The sequence below is a fragment of the Mirounga angustirostris genome, unplaced genomic scaffold (assembly GCF_029215605.1).
Source record: "Mirounga angustirostris isolate CCGP_5_RB_7025 unplaced genomic scaffold, mMirAng1.0.hap1 SCAF_9, whole genome shotgun sequence".
In the NCBI taxonomy this organism is placed as follows: Eukaryota; Metazoa; Chordata; class Mammalia; order Carnivora; family Phocidae; genus Mirounga; species Mirounga angustirostris.
In genome coordinates this window covers 131,606,157-131,623,468 of record NW_026991717.1, presented here as the reverse complement: position 1 = coordinate 131,623,468, position 17,312 = coordinate 131,606,157, and the positions used below count along the sequence as shown (strand labels likewise).

At 40.6% G+C, this 17,312-nt stretch overlaps 1 protein-coding gene across 3 annotated transcripts in view; it reads left to right on the top strand.

Annotated features, from left to right (window-relative positions):
* Positions 1–17,312, top strand: part of RPS6KA5 (ribosomal protein S6 kinase A5) — a 184,413-nt gene that overhangs the window by 952 nt on the left and 166,149 nt on the right. The gene's annotated exons all lie outside the window — the stretch shown is intronic.

Here is a 17,312-nt window from a genome sequence, read left to right as displayed (position 1 = left end):
TGCTAGACTTGGCCTTGAATTCTTTCAGAGGTCTCTTGAGAAGAAGGCTCTGTAAATGTAAAGCTCTAAGTCAAAGCGATTAAACCAGTCCGCTTAGGCGCTCACGTTCTAATGTTCTAACGTTTAGATCACTAGAGTTGCTCCAAGCTTTATACTTGTTAGATTACTTTATTCGTTGTGTGGGTCCGAGTTGTTCATTTTGGAAAATGTTTATTTGGACTAATCAGTACAGTTTGGGTTTAGATTTGTGGAGCCCAGTCTGGTATGAGAGATATTTTTTCATTTCTGGACAATACATTTTAATACATTTAAAGAGTTCGTTATTACTATTCAATGTTCGTGTGAGCATTTATTAAGGTTTATGATTCAGCTTCTTTGGCATATAGAGATACTCTTTTATTATGTAGACACAGAGCTTATGCAGCGGATTTCAGGTGTATGCCAAGTACACCTTGTTACCATTTTGAACAGATTGTAAAGTTAGATCTGTCACCTGTTCTTTTTGTTTTTATTACTAATGAGATGGCTGGTTAGCATTCCACAGAGTGCCAGTGTGGTGATTTAATTTAAGAGGGTTGTCAAATGCATGTTTACTCATTTCAACATTTTTTTTTTTTGTCGTTGTGAATTTCTTAGGTATCTTGAACTAGTTACCCCATAATCTTTTTTTTGAGTTCCTAACATAATCTGTGTGGGTTTGGTTGGTTTGATTTTTCTCTCTTCATTTAGTAGACAACTTACGTTTTCAAAAGGCCATTAAATCATTTTTTTTTCAGTAAACATTTATTCAGTATTAATATCTGATTTGTGCCAGGCTCAATGTCAGGTGGTCTTTGATGTGGAGATTTTGTCTTTTTTAAAAATCTTATGTAACAATTCACTGATTTATATAGGTAGAATTATGCTGTATCACAAAAGCTATTTGAAGTCATATGCTCCTCAGCCACTGACCATGGTGCAACAAGCAGCTTTTTGCTAAATGACCAGAGAGCAACCTACTTGTTATTAGTAGTCAACCAATTGCTCAGTTTCTGGGTTTTGCAAACAATGCTAGTTTTGTAGAAAGCAATGAGTACTGCTTTACTTCTCCTTCCTGGCTAACCATGTGAATCATCACCTTCAAGTTTGCGTTTTAGAAATTTTTCTGATAGATGGTGAGATTATACTGAATTCATTAGTACTGTTAACTGTCAAAGGAAATGAACAGTCATTTTGATTTATTACTGAACATTGGAGCAACTGACTGGATATAGTGGTCAAAAGTACTATTAAAATATAGCTTGAAAGATTTGCTCATCTTCAGCCAACTGCACTCTTGTCAGCACATGATGTTATAATAGGCACCAAAGTAATTTGATCTCTTGTGGTCCTTTGTTTCTCAAAATGTGGACAAACATTATAGCCATATCAAGTCAGCAGTTGGTGATTGCCCATATGTGCCCAACACTGTATTGTGTGCTCTAGGATGAATGAAAAGCCAATGAAAGCCACATGGAAAGTGTTCCAGTTGTGTAGATTGCATGGCATGGTATACTCGGACATAGAATTGGAAGACTTCATTCTAAATCCTAGCTCTGCCACTTACTTGCCGTGTAGACTTGGGCAAGTCACTTCACTCTTTCAGACTCATACCTCTCGACTACAAAATGTGAGAGTTGAATGCGAGCCTGTTCAAAGAGTGCGAAGCAGTTTGCTTGGCACACGTGAGGTGCTCAGGAGTTGTTGGTTGCATGTAAAGTCTGAAAATCACTCCATGGTGGTACCTTTTCTTAAAGTGTGCAGACTAGCCCCATGTAACTTAGAAAACAAATCACTCATTTGGTGCTTAGCCTATGTCACATTGCTGGCTGTCATCTTTTACTGTGTATGTCTTGCCTTCTGAAGTAGAACTCCCCATGATCCCTGCTACTGCTTAGCAGCCTATGTGTATATCTTCAGTAACATCTAACACACTGTAATAATCGGTGTACTTGTCTGTGCTAGACTGTAGGGTTCTTGAGGGCAGACACCATGTCCTTGATCCATTTTCAGCCCCTGGCGTATGGTAGGTACTCAGATATTTGTTGCATGAATTCATTGAATTGATGAAAATGCATGACCAAGCAACAAGCAGTGGTTTATCGTGTTTCCCAGTATCTTGTAAATGTTAGGTGGTTGATAAATTGGGGACATTAATTATAAAAACTGAAGAATGAAGAGTAAAGGATTGATCACATCAGTTAAACATATATTTCTTGACACTTTCTGTTTTCTAGACTAAATGGTGCTGATGATACCAAAAATGACTAAGCAAATATCTTGCCCCGTGATAGTAGGGCAGGAAGCCATGTGAGCCAGTAATTAGGATATATTGCCGTAAGTATAATAATAGAGAGATATAGAGTATAAAGGTAGCAAAAAAGAGGTTAGGACTTTTAGTTTTCAAATAATCAAATCTCTGTTGAACAACAGCAAAGAGAGAGAGAAAGAGGGGGGTATTATAGGAAGGATATTGGATTATCTTACCCATTCATTTATTTCATAAATATTTCATTATCTCTTAAGTACTGAGTGCTGTTGTACATGGTGGGGTCACAAGACAGATACATTCTTCCACTGGAAGGGCAGGGTTGCATCAGGAATCCTTGGAACCAGAGACATATGTTCTGTACTCCCTCCATCTTGAATCTTTTCTTATTTCCATGTGATGGGCTTCATCCTTCTCCACTGCCATCTACTTTTTCCCACATGGGAAAGAACATGGCTGCTGACAGACCCCAAGTTTTACATCGTACAGCTTTAGGTGTTGGAGAGATACTGCCTTTTCCACAGCTTCAGGTATAGAAATTTCTATCTGGCTTTGGTCAGATGCCTACTTTCAGATTATCAGTTAAGGCCAGGGAATGGGATCATGATTTACTAACATGACAGCTACTACAGTGAACATGTGGATGGGGGTGAAACCAAACTCTTAGGAGAGGAAGGGTTGCTGGGAAGACATTTCCTTAGATGTCCTTCATCAGGAGAGAGAGCCTAACACTGAAGAGAGGGTCAAGGAAGGAGTATTAATTATATATTGCTGTGTAACAAATTACCCCAAAACTTAGTGGCTTAAAGCAACATGATTTCTGTGGGTCAGGAATTCAGGAGATGCTTAGCTTGATGGTTCTGACTCAGGATCTCTCGTGAGACTGCAGTCGCCTGAAGATTTACTTGTCTGGGGCTGGAGATTCTCCCCTTCTAGGACAGCTCACTCTCGTGTTGTTGGCAGGATGCTTCATTTCCTCCCATGGGGACCTCTCTATACAGCTGCTTGAATGTCCTCATGACGTGACAGCTGGCTCCCCCAGAACAAGTGATTGGAGAGAATGAGCAAGGTAGATGCAGCAATGTTTGTTTTTTTATTTTAATTTTTAAAAAAGATTTTGTTTGTTTATTTGGGAGAGAGAGAGAGAGCATGAGAGGGGAGAGGGTTGGAGGGAGAAGCAGACTCCCCGCTTCTCCAGGATCATGACCTGAGCTGAAGGCAGTGACTTAACTGAGCCACCCAGGCGCCGTGCAGCAATGTTTATTAAGCAGAGTTTTTGAGATATAATTCACATAAAATCCACTTGTTTTAATTGTACAATTTAGTGAATTTTTAGTGTATTTATAGAGTTATACAACCATCACCACAATCTAATTTTAGAGTGTTTCCATCACCCTAAAAAGAAACGTCTTGCCCATTTATATCAGCCACTCCACATTTTCACCACTCATCCCCAGCATTAGGCAACTGCTAGTTCTTTCTGTCTCTGTACATTTGCCTAGGGACATTTCATATAATAGAATTTTACATATGTAACCTGAACATAGTGTTTTCAAGATTCATCCATGTTACAGCATGTATCTTCACTTCATTTTTTTTAAATTGACAATACTATTCCATTGTATGGATATGCCATATTTTGTTTATCTCTTCATTAGTTGACTGACATTTGGGTTGTTTTCACCTTTTGGCTATTGTGAATAATGCTGCTATGTACATTTGTGTACAAGTTTCTTGTGTGGATCTGTGTTTTTGTTTCTTTTGGGTACATTCCAAGAGTAAAATTACTGGATCACATGGTAAGTCTGTGTTTAACTTTGTAACTTTTCCAAAGTGGCTGTACCCCCCAGTCGCAATGTACAAGAGCTCCAGTTTCTCTACATGCTTGTTAACATTCGTTACTATCTTTTTGCTTGTAGCCATCCTAGTGAGTATGAGATGGTATCTCACTGTGGTTTTGATTTGTGTTCCCCTAATGACTAATGACGTTAAGCGTTTTTTTGTGTGCTTATTAGCCATTTGTGTATGTTTGGAGAAATGTCTGTTCAGATCCTTTGCCCATTTTTAATTGGTTAATTTGTCTTTTTATTATTGAAATGTGAATCTTTATGTATTCTACATATAAGTCTCTTACCAGATATGTGACTTGCAAATATTTTCTCCCATAAAGTGAGTTTTTTTGCTTTTTTGTTTTTGTTTTTGTTTTTTTGATGGTATCCTTACAGGCACAAAAGTCTTTAATTTTGATGAAGTCCAGTTTATCTCTTTTCTTTCGTTTCTTGTGCTTTTGGTGTTGTATCTAAGAAATCATTGACTAACCCAGCGTTAAGAAGGTTTATGCCTGTTTTCTTCTAAGAGTTTTATGGTCTGAGCTGTTACATTTAGGTTTTTGATCCATTTGTTCAAAGACTATTCTTTCCCCATTTTATTGTCTTGGCACCCTTGTCAAAAATCAAATGACCGTAGATATATGGATTTATTTCTAGACTGTCTAGCCTTATGCCAGCACCACACTGTGTTGACTACTGTAACCTTTTAGTAAGTTTTGAAGTTTGGAAGCGTGAGTCCTCCAATCTTATTTTTCTTTTTTCCAAATGGTTTTGGCTATTCTGGGTCTCTTGAATTACCATAGGAATTTTAGGATTAGCTTCTCAGTTTCTGCAAAGAAGCCAACTGGCATTCTGGTAGGGATCACATTGAACCTGTAGGTCAGTTTTGGGAGTATTGCCATTTTAGCATATTAAGTCTTCTGATCCAGGAACATGAAATGTTTTTTCATTTACTTAGATCATTTCTTTTAACAACATTTTATAGTTTTCTTTTCTTTTCTTTTTTTTAAAGATTTTATTTATTTATTTGAGAGAGAGACTGTACATAAGCAGGGGGAGAAGCAGACTATCCAGGACCTGGAAGGCAGATGCTTAAGAGACTGAGCCACTCAGGCGCCCAACATTTTGTAGTGTTCAAAGTATAAGTTTGTATTTCTTTTGTTAACTTTATTCCTAAATATTTTATTGTAAAAGGATTTTTTTTTACTTTAATTTCTGGATTGTTCATTGTAAATATATAGAGATATAATTTATTTCTGTATGTTATCTTGTATCCTGCAACCTTACTGAATTAGTTTATTCGTTCCAATAGTTTTTAGTGGATGTCTTAGGATTTTCTACTTAAAAGAAACTTACAAGTTTTCTACTTATAAGATCTGCAAATAGAATAAGATTTTCGGGCGCCTGGGTGGCTCAGTTGGTTAAGCGACTGCCTTCGGCTCAGGTCATGATCCTGGAGTCCCGGGATCGAGTCCCGCATCGGGCTCCCTGCTCGGCAGGGGGTCTGCTTCTCCCTCTGCCCTCTTCCTTCTCGTGCTCTCTGTCTCTCGTTCTCTCTCTCTCAAATAAATAGATAGAATCTTTAAAAAAAAAAAAAAGAATAAGATTTTCTTCCTTTTCAATGTGCATGTCTTCTATTTAATTTTTTTGCTTGATTGCCCTGGCTGGAACCTTTAGTACAATGTTCAGTAGAACTGGTGAGAGCACACATCCTTGCCTTGTTCCTGATCTTAGAGGGGAGGATTTAGTCTTTTACCATTAAATATGAGGTTAGCTGTGGGTTTTTCATAGATGCCCTGTATCAAGTTGAGGAATTTCTCTTTTTTTCCTAGTCTATTTGGGTGTTTTTATCATGAAAAGGCATTGGGTTTTGTCAAATGCTTATTTTGCATCGATGCAGATGATCATGTGGTGTTTGTTTTTTGTTTTATTGATGTGGTGTATTACATTAATTAATTTGGAGATGTTAAGCCAATCTTGCATTCCTGGGATAAATCTCAGTCCTCAGTCCTTAAGTCAAGAGGGATTCAAGTATGTTTTGTATTTGCAGTCTACTGGGGAGAAAACCTTCTCAGGTGGCAAGTCTCCTGTCCTATCAGACCCAACATTAATCTCTACTCCATAGCAAGAATCTTGAAACCTCAGCTTCCTGGAGACATAAGTGGTTTGGTGGGCAGGATTGAATTCTTCCTGTGAAAAAGAAGCTGATGCTTGGTGAAAACTCTAGGGAAAAAATCTAACATAATAACATCATGTGTTGACTGAAACTTCGCAATTAAATACACTGTTGAAGGAAGTCAGTCCCAGAATGCAGTGAGAGGGAGGGGTTGTCACAGTTATTTCCTTTGAGCTCCCATAATGATTTACAGATCTCTTTATGCACCTCAAAGGTGTGAGCACTCCTACATTCCTCTGGTTTGTCAGGGAAGATGAATAGAGTCTAAAATAGAATCTTTCCCTCATTATGTTTGTCCCTAGCGGTGTCCCTTTGGGTTCAGCTGTAGCTGTTTCTCCAAAAATCAAGTAACCTGCCTGGACTTTATACCTTCCTAAAGTACTGAATGAGCTGGCTATCTCACTTTTTTTTTTTTTTTTAATATTCAGTAGGCATTCTCCCCTGTGACTTCAAGAGAGAAGGGAAGTAAAGTTCCCAATTTTTAGTACAGTACTTGGTATTGCAGTTACTTTACTTCACACTCAAGTTTTTGTGTAGGTGTGCTTCTTTTTATAACCAATGTGTTCCTGACAAAAAAATTGTGTAAATAATATTTTTGTATATCACATTATTTGGAATACAGAAGGTGAACTTGCTACTTAAAAGGCTTCTGTGATTAACTCTTGAATTAAAACTTTTTTTATTAAGTTCCCTACTGGTAGCTTTACTGTTACCATATAGGTTTGGCCTTGCATTGCTGTTTTCTGTTTTCTGACACCATCCTTACAATTTAGGTAGCTGCAAATAGATAAATGATGGAGTCTTGTGTGGTAGGCTGAATAAAGATACCCACACCCCTCAAGATGTCCGTGTCCTAACCTGAAACCTGTGAATATGTTTCGTTGCGTGGCAAAGAGACCTTGCAGATGTGATTGAGTTAAGTCTCTTGAGATGAGATTATCCTAGATGATCCAAGTGGGCCCCATGTAATCACAGGGTCCTTATAAGAGGGAGACAGGAGGGTCAGACTCAGAGAGGGGGATGTGAGATGACAGCAGAGGGAGAGAAGGGGATGTGGCAGTGGAAACAGAGCCTGGATCGATGCCATTGCTGGAAGGGGGCCATGAGCCAAGGAGTGCGGGCAGCTTCTGGAAGCTGCCAATTAGATATTTCTCTAGTGTCCCCAAAGAGTGCAGCTCAGCTATCACCTTGATTTTAGCTCTGTAAGATCCAGTTTCAGAATTCTGATCTCCAGGCCTGCAAGAAGACAAATGTGGGTTGTTAATAAACCATGAAGTTTATGTTGATTTTTTTTTTTTACAGCAATAATAGGAAACTAATAAATCGTGCTTAAGATTGGATGAGGCAAGAGATCATTTTGCCCCAGGCCTGGGTAACTGGGTATGATAACAATGTGGAGCACTCAGTTATTTAAGCAACTATTTTAGTAGAGACTGGTAACAAGTGTTCTTAGTAGAAGTAGAATGGTGTCCTCTCTAAGGAATCCCCAGGAAGACATTCCTTTCTGATCTTAGTACCAACCAACCGTAGCTAAGCTGCTTTTGACCAGCTGTTCTGTTTTCCATAGGAATGCTGTGAAGTGGGTCCCTCTTTTATCAAATTGGGGCTAGAAAGCTTCACAGCTCAAGCCTGTATCACATAAAATTGTGGTCTGGCATGCATCTTAAGCCTCTTTCTAATATCATTTTATGTCTCTAATCTTTCTTCTTTTTCTTTCTTCGTTCTTATGCTTTAGTTAATCCAAATAATTTGTCTTGAACCTTTTCTGGACCATGGGAGGAATTAAATGCAGTTATATACAAAAAGTATAAACCCAATATGGACAATATGGGAAGATATTTGACTTTCTATTCAGTGTTTTGCTTCTTAAATAAAATCTTTGTCATATGGTGTTCTTGCTATTTTTATATTTCCCCTAAAAGAAAATAAGTGAGGTCTTTGATTAACTAATAGCACTTTTGATTTTTTTTTAAAATGATAAAATGAGAGAAATAATGAGAAATCAATAAGATAGAGGCATACTTTTATATTTTTATTTTTTATTTTTTTAAAAGATTTTATTTATTTATTTGACAGACACAGTGAGACAGGGAACACAAGCAGGGGGAGTGGGAGAGGGAGAAGCAGGCTTCCCGCGGAGCAGGGAGCCGGATGTAGGGCTCGATCCCAGGACCCTGGGATCATAACCTGAGCCGAAGGCAGACTCTTAACGACTGAGCCACCCAGGCGCCCCGAGGCATACTTTTAAAAACGAATTCTATTGGCAGAAGGGTGGAGAGCATACACAGGGCTGTCTTTGTACCAGGTGGTTATTTACATTGGTGGAATATCCCTTCGTTAGCTAGAAAATTCAGTCAACTGAAGCACTCTGTCCTCTAACTGCATCAATGCTGGGGTGAAATTATGTTTTTCCTAAAGGAAAAACTATTCAAAATATGCAGTAAGGATAATGTTGCACCTCATATCTAAATATGTTGTTTCCTTAAGAGGGCATGAATGCTGAATCCTAGCAGATTTGCCCTGACACTTTCCCATGAACTTGCCCCGTTTGTCCTTTATATTTACATCATTTGTTTGGTAAGGAAGCATCATAATTATGGCTAGATTAAGATAAATCTAATGGCCCACACATTTACAAATAACCTCATAATCTTGACCTAATTTTGCCATGTATAAGTTGGGCAAAATAGGCACAGTTTTATTCATCCATTAAAGATTGTTGAATTCCTGCTATGTTTCTGGCACCGTACCAGATGCTGGGTTTTCGCAAGGAACAAATTAGGTATGGCTCCCACCCTCACTGAGCTGTATCTAAGAGAAAGACCTTAAATACATAATCATACAACCAACTCTGTGTTTGCAATTGTGAAAAACTCTGTGAAGAAGTACAGGGCTCTGTGAGACAGTCTAATTGGGTGGCCTGGCATCATGTTAGGGGTGAGGAAAGGCTTCTTTGAAATGGTAGCATTCAAGCTGAGGCCCTGGCTATCACTGGGTGCTGAGTGGAGGAAGTGACACAGATGGTCCTAGTGTGGGAAATGGCTTGACACACTGGAAGACAGGCCTCTGTGGCTCCTGCATCATATCCAAGCAGGTGAGTCACAGGAAATGAGGCTGCAGAGGTAGCCAGGGCCACTTTGTGAGGCATTTGAAGGTTATGATAAGGTGTTCAGGTATTATCCTGAGTGCAGTGTGAGGTCATGAAGGATTTTTCCAAGACGAGTTTTGCACTCTAAGAAATGGCTCCCACTGCTGTGAGGGATTGAATGGTCAGGAGAATTGTGAGAAGGTAAACCAGTTAAGAGCTGTTGCAGAAGTTCAGATGGGACATACAATTTGGGGTAGGGAACAGATTAAGAATTGTGAATATGTTTGAGATGTATTTAGGAGATAGAATCAGCAGAACTTGGTGTGATATTGATGGGGGTTTTCCGGCTGGAACAAATATATGTTTGAAGGTGTTTTTTGTTCAACTGGTGTATTAATTTTCTATTGCTGCATAACAAATTACCACAGATTTAGGGGGTGTAATAGCACCCATTTATTAGCTCACAGTTTGGTGGGTTAAAAGTCCTCCCAGCATGGCTGAAGTCAAGGTGGTAGCCACACTGTTCTTATCTGGAGGCTCTGGATAAAAATCCACTTCCAGGCTCATTCTTGTAGTTGGCAGATTTTAGTTCCTCTAGTTGTTGGCCTGAGGTCCTGGTTTCGTTGCTGGCTGGCAGCCGGGGGCCCCTGTCAGCTTGTAGAAGCCATCTGCATTCTTTTTCCTTTGGCCCTTCCATCTTTAGGCAATGGAAATTCAAGCGCTTCCATGCTTGGACTCTCTGACTTCTAGATCCTCTTCTCTAGGCTGTGTCATTAGGTCAGGCCTACCTAGATAATCTTCTTATCATGACGTCAATGATTTGGGACCTTAGTTATATCTATAAAAATCCCTTGATTGCAAGAGTGATATCATATTCATTCACTCAAGGGGAGGAGATCATGAAAAGGGTCATGGGGGGCTCATCTTAGAATGCTGCCTTAGAACTCACAGATGGTGAACCAGGAATGAGGCATATGGGGTGGGCAGAAAAGATAGGACCCAGTTTTATGTGGATCAAAGCAAGTTTGAGATGCCTTTGCTATATTCTGATGAACATATATGGTGATAGTAATCAAGGATAATGGAAGCTTGCCTTGTGCCACCTAGTAGGTGCTATCGCCAACTCATTGAATCCAACAACAACCTTATGAAGTGAGTATTATTATTATTGCAGTTTTATAGATGGGGAAACTGAGTCTTCGAGAGGTTCCATGACTTGTTCAGGGTTACCCAGGAAGTAAGTACAAGAACTAATTTTGAAATACAGGCAATCTGGCCCAAGGCCCATCTAAACCACCGTGTGTTACTTCATTACTGGGGTATGGGTCTGAAGCTTGGAAAAGATGTCTGTGCTGCAGGGAATGATCCTAGCATCACTGGCATTTAGCTGACATGGAAAGCCCAGGTGGGAGTGAGATTATCTTAGGAGAGATTGTAGAATGCAGAAAGGAAAAGGACTCAGAACTGAGCTCCGAGAAACTCTAACATTTAGAGGATGGGTAGAAAAGGAGTTGCTGCAAAGGGGCACTGAGGGAACACCCAGAAGGAAAGCTAGGAGAGAAACCAGGAGTGCTGTGGCTTGTGGAAGCCCAGGAGACATGGTGCTTCCGGGCATGTGTCAGATCCGACTGGTCAGCTTCCCACCTTACCTGGAGCAACTGTGGTGGTGAGTTGGTGGGATAAGCCAGAAATGGAACAGGATGAGGAATGGGTGCAAGTGAAAACAACTTTGAGAAACTTGGTTCTGGAGGAGATTAAAGAGAGAGACTTAGCCGGAGAGAAATGGGGGGTTCGAGGTGGGTATTTTTTGTTGTTTTAAGATGAATGGTGCTAGAACATGCTAGATACCACTAATCTGAATCCACTACAGAGAGAGATTGAAACTACACCAGCGAGGGTGGATGGGTGACGGCAGCAAGGTCCCTGAGAGGAAGGGGGACATGAAATGAGGGCAGAGATTGGCCTCTGATAAGAGAAGGCCACTATTTCTAGTATAATAAAAGGGAAGAGGGAGAGGATACAGGTGCCTTTGTAGATTTGGTGGCAGGAAGATACGGGAGTTTTGAGCCCGTGTATTTTTTTTCTCCTCTGTGAATTGTGAAGCAAAGGCAATTCTTTATTCAAGAAGAGAAAAATCACTTCATTGTTTTAAAAAATTGTTATTCTGGTCTTTTAAAAATTCTTAGATATAGAAAAACATGCAGAAAGTTAACACAATGTACACGCTATAAGATGAGAGTTTACGGAATGTTGTAGAACAGCTTACAGAAAGGAGGTTTTCAGGCAGAGCCATTGAAATGCTTCTGTGCTTTCACAGAGGTCAGTTCTCTGAACATGTTCTCTGGATCATGCCAAAATTCTTAGTAAGCATAATGTTCTTTTTCTTCTTTTTGAAGTGTTTTATATTTAGTTCAGTTCTTCTAAGTTAAATTTATTTGGTACACGTATTGGAAAAAAAGGCTGTTTGTTACTGCTTTACAAGCATTTGTTTTCCTCTTGACTCAGTTTTCACATTGGCCCAATCATGTCATTCCAAAATCAGTTGGATAAGTAAACACTGCTGTTTTATACCCCAAAAGTACAGTGAGTCTTCAAGGTAAGTGACCCTGGCAATAAGAGAAAAGTGGGCAGCATTGTTTTAAAGTACACAGATATTAAATATAACTTTGTTCTGCCTTCAGCAGAATGCTGTCCAGAGACATGGTTTGAGGCCCAACCACAAATCTAAACAGCTTCAGAATAGCTTACCACCTGGCAGTTAAAAAGAACCTGATGTGCTAGCTGTTTAGCGTATTTTCCAGCCCCAGTACATTCCCTGCAGTTGGGCTCATTGGACCCTGCAGATGGGGGTTAAAGTTCTAGAATTCGAAGCTATGTGTGTGCTGTCGATATGGTGCTGGACACCCCCTAGGTTAGAGCTTATCTGATAAATGATTTTAGAAATCATTTATTCCCCCCAGACAAAAAGAAAAAAGAACTAAAATAGCAGAGGAAGATTTGTTTCTCACTGCATACAATTGTCACCTTTTGACTGAAACTAAAATTAATCCAAGAAGCTTATGTTTTTGTAATGTTGAGTAAGAAAAGACAAGATTTCATAAGAAAAGTTATTTTATAACTTTATTAGGTTGGTCTCAGCAAATTAGATGCTAAATACATATTTCCTAGTTGGTGTATTAAAAATAAATCCAAGCATATTAAATAAAGAGGATTGAGTCAGATTGTGCTCTCACACCTCTTTTTGCAATCTTCCACTTCCTCAGAGAGCTTACTCCATTCCCCCCACCTTTCCCTCATCTTCAAACTCTCCTTCCCACGAACACATTTGAATCGTCTTGTTAAAAAAAAAAATCTTTGGTGGCCCTCTAGTTTTTGCTGTCGTTCTCTTTTCCACCCGTTTTTGAGAGAGCAGTTTATACAGCTGTTTCTACTTCTTTATCTCCCATTCAGTCTTTGATGTGCTGTAACATCAGGCTTCCATCTCAGTCTGCCTGGCATAACGGTTCCCTCTAAAGTCCCTGAGGTCTCCCTATTTTCCTGATCCAGTGGAAACGTCTCTGGTTGACTTAACCTCTTTCAGAGCAGTTGGTACTCAAGTGTTGGTACTGTCTTCTGTTTACCCAGGGACACCGTGCCCTTCCTCCTGGTTCTTCTCTTTCGCTAGCTGTCCCATCTCCGTCCCCCATCTCCCTGGCCTCCATCTCTCTGCATGGCTCGTAAATGTTGATAATCCTCTGTCATCCCTCTTGTAAATGTACATGCTCTTCCTGGGAACTCCAACATCATCATGGCTTGAACTACTATCCAAGTCTGTTTTCAGCTTAGCTCTCTTCATTGAGTTTCTGATCAGTTACTTCCAACTGCCTGCTGAGCATAAAACATGTGGGTAGCCCACAGGTCCCTTACACTCTCAAGCTGAGTAATGCTTCTTCCTCCAGCTTTTCATATTATATTTAGTGGCACTGTCATTCTCCATCCTGCGAGGACCCTAGCTAGAAACATCCTGGACCTCCTCCTCTACCTCACATTCTCCCTGCCTACCCATTCGCTCTCCGCATTCTGTCCGTTTATAACTCTGAAATACGTCCTTTATCTGTTTCTTGCTCACCCATTACCATTATCACAGTCTTTATATCAGTGTCTAACCTAATGGTAATAATTATCATTTTTTGAGCTTTATGTGTTAGGAGATCTGCCAAGCATTTTGCGCGTCTCACTGACTTCTCCCAGCACACCTGTGGTTAGCGTTGTCTCTGACAATTGTTGGTGCACAGGCCCCTATCCTGTCTGCCTCACTCCAGAGTCCTGCTGGGGCCAACGATTCTGTGTGGGCTTCAGCTCACTAACTCACTTCAGTTTGACGGTGTCTGATTTCAGGTACACATCCCGCACATTTTTCACTTTCTGACCCAGGATTTGGACTCCTGCTCTAAGCTTTAGGATCCTAGGGGGAGCTGGCTCAACAAAGCACAAGTGCATATCCCGGAAGTGTACAGAGTGAATGGCCCACTGGGGCAGGCTTCCGCGTTGGGGGATGGAAGCTGATAATAAATGCTTCTCTGTAGTGACCTGAGGGTGGAAAATTTTGAGGGGCATTCCATACATTCCTCAAAAGGTCCAGATTAGATTGAGTCGATTAATGCATCCTTGTATGGGCTTTTCCATCAGTATTACATAGACGGTTTAACTCCCATACCTGTGTGAGGTCAAACGCTTATATAAGTTCCTTATTCTATATCGTTCATGGTAGGTCTTCTTCTGTGTACCCTCGACAAGTGTTTAGGGCCAAAGTCAGCACCCTCATATGGGAAGAATAGGACCCTGAGATCTGTGATGGGAACATCTGGGTGGATGAGCCTGACAGTTTTGGACCCCTGAATTTCCCTGATCCTCTGGACAGGCAGAACTAATGCCTTGTTAGAACAGCCTTCCCTTGTTTGGAGACCATGCAAAGATCTGGCTGAGGTTCATGCCTCCCCAAATGATGCTTATCCTCTTTGGAATCTGCTCTCCCCTCTACACCTCCTGCCTCTAGAACAACTAGATGCAATCCTAGCATAATGTAATCAGGGATATCCTTGTTCTGGGAGGAAATACTCAGACAAATAATCCCAGGACCTAGCTAATATGTACCAATAGGAACAGAGGAGTATGTTGGGGACTGGATCTTGAAGGTATGGGGCCAGGAGTGGTAGAATAATGAGGCTGGATGGGGGAGATTTTATTAACATGGGAGCACTATTCATAACTCAGGATTTAATATCCTACTAACCTGGTCCTAATATACTGCAGGGATATTTTCTTGAATCTTGGACATGAATATGACCTACAGTAAATTAGATAAATATGCAAGAATGGCTTTGGCAGAGTATCAAGGTCAGAAGTCTTCAAGAAGAAAGAATATTAGAAGGGATTTATTTTATGGGGCTAGAGAACATACTATCTGATCATGTTCCTTAGGCAGGTCCAAAGAAAACACTTAACAAGGTAATACAGAATGCCCTGGCAAGGGGAAACAGGCTGGGCTTGATAGGAGATGCTTCCATGGAACTAGGTTCCCTAGTGTCCATAGAAATGATAGGATTCTGGAATAACAGAGGCTGGATGGTGGCACTTAATCAGGAGCAAGGTGGATGTAATTATCGTAATGGGCCGGAGTGGCATTTGGTGGGTGCTCTGACCCACAGACATCTGTGGCAATGGCTATTAGATCATGGGACCACAAATGATGGACAATAAACCAGGATGTTAACTTGATTAAGATCTTCATCTCGGAGGGATCTGAGCCTTCATTTGCCTTGTCCTTGGACTGTGGTTGCTCCAAATGCATCTTCAGCATTATTTATCAGGCACAGAGCAACAACAAACACCCTCAGGAATTCCTTGAGTTCAAGATAAGCTCCTCCCTGTCACCATTACCTAGGAGCAATGCTAGCTCCTCCTTGAAAGACTCTGTGACCAATTAATTTTTTTCCAGCTTTATTTGAGATTTAATTGACATATAACGTTGTATAAGTTTAAGGTGCACAATGGGATGATTTGATGCACATGTATTCAGTGACCCAGATGGAAGGGAATTTGAGCTATACTCTATCCATTGGGTCTGAAGCACCACCTCACATCATTTTCCAACTCTTTCATGCAGGCTTTGACTCACTGTGCTCTGACAGTGGCTTATCTCAAGTATGCTTACTGCCCATCTTTTCCTTTCTGCTCCAGGGCTTCTCGAAGGCCACCTAGCAGGAGATAGAGGTAGGAGGGTTCAGAGGCTTGTTCAGCCTGGAAGTGCCTGCAAGTGAATGCTCCTCCTAGGGCAACCCTTAACTAGAGGGAGCAGACACCAATGGAGAAATGCTCTCCTTGTCTTTGCACAGACAATTCTAACAGCTTTCTAATCATTTTCAGAGAGTTTGGCAAGACTGAGTTCCAGTTGCTCACAGCAATGACGATCTCAGTAGGGTGCCCTCATATTGGCTCATGCTCCTTTCTGGCTTCACCCTCCGTGGTCCTTTACTTCTGCCAATTAAACTGTCTCTATACAAGTCCTTTTGTGATGCTCTGCTTTTGGGAGAAACCCAGGTTCAGACAAGTACAATTGTTATTTGTGTGTATATATGTGTGTGTGTGTGCATGTGTCTGTCTGTCTGCTTACCTATCCATCCATCATCCATCCATCCATCCAACCAACCAACCAACCACAAATTACAAATAGGAGGCTTAGAGTGGTAGAAATAATCGCTTGGTGCAGCCTTAGTAACTGGTAGAGATTGAGTGCATCTGAAGCCAAAAACGTGCTCTTCTTCCTTGATTATACTGCCTCCCCACCTTTGAAGATGAAATCAATAGACCTTAGCTTGTCCTTCGAAGTCCTTTGTGATCTGGCCCTACCTGCCTGTCCATAGGGGTTGTTCATAGTTCACCAGTCTGCAAGTTGTAATGTGAACATGCTCATTCCTTTGCCAATAAATTTCTTTCCTTTCCCTGTGTTTTATTGTGGGGAGATGCACCCCTCACAGTCTATTTGGAAGAAATGTACTTTTTCTGTTTCTTTTCTAAGTTCAACTCTTGTTGCATTTCTTTTTTCGGTTGTTGTTTGTTTGCTCATTTCTGTTCTTAGTTTTTGTATTTCTGTTTCAGGATTTTTTTTCATATCACAAATGCTTGTTTGAAGATTTTAAATTGAGTTTGGAATGTTGTGCTACCATTTTCTTCAGCTTTGTGGCTTTTCAAAAGGAGGGGGAGGGATTTATCAGCTGAAATGTTTTTATTAGCATTTTCTGATTGTCATAGTAGTCTTTCTGTGTCTGTGACCTGCTTTTTTTGTGTATCTATCTGTTCATTCCCTACTTGAAGAGTTCAGTAGCACCCTCCTCTGTGCACTTTCTTTTATGGGTGGTGTTGGGGGTGGGGTGGGGGCATGTCTTGTTTCTCTTTCATTTCTGTGGCATCCTTAATTCTTTTCTTACTCTCTTCTTTCTCTTCACTTCTATATTCCCAAGGGTACATCTCCTTCTACCTGGTTTGTCCTCTGAAGCTGTGCTTCTCCAAGTCTGCCATTTCTGTCCAATCCCTTCTTTCCTAGCTAGTGCTTTAAAGTACAAGTCCTGGCGTACGTGTATAGTCTTTTGGCTTTTATTTTGGATGCTTTTGGAGCATGATTTTTTTCTTGCTTTGTCTAAGTCCTTGGTGCTTCTCTATTCTTTTCAATGTCTCTTAGGTGTCCCTCCCTGTCTCCAAACCTCCAGACTTGGCTGTGGGGGTGGTAGGAGCTCGGTTGGAATTTGGTCTGTTTTTCTATTACAGGTCATTGGAAGGTTGTTGTATTCCCCTCCCTTTTTAAAAAGATTTTACTTATTTATTTGAGATAGAGGGAGAGAGAGAGAGAGAGAGAGGGAGAGAGTGCATGCGAGCACAGGAGCGGGGGCGGGGAGG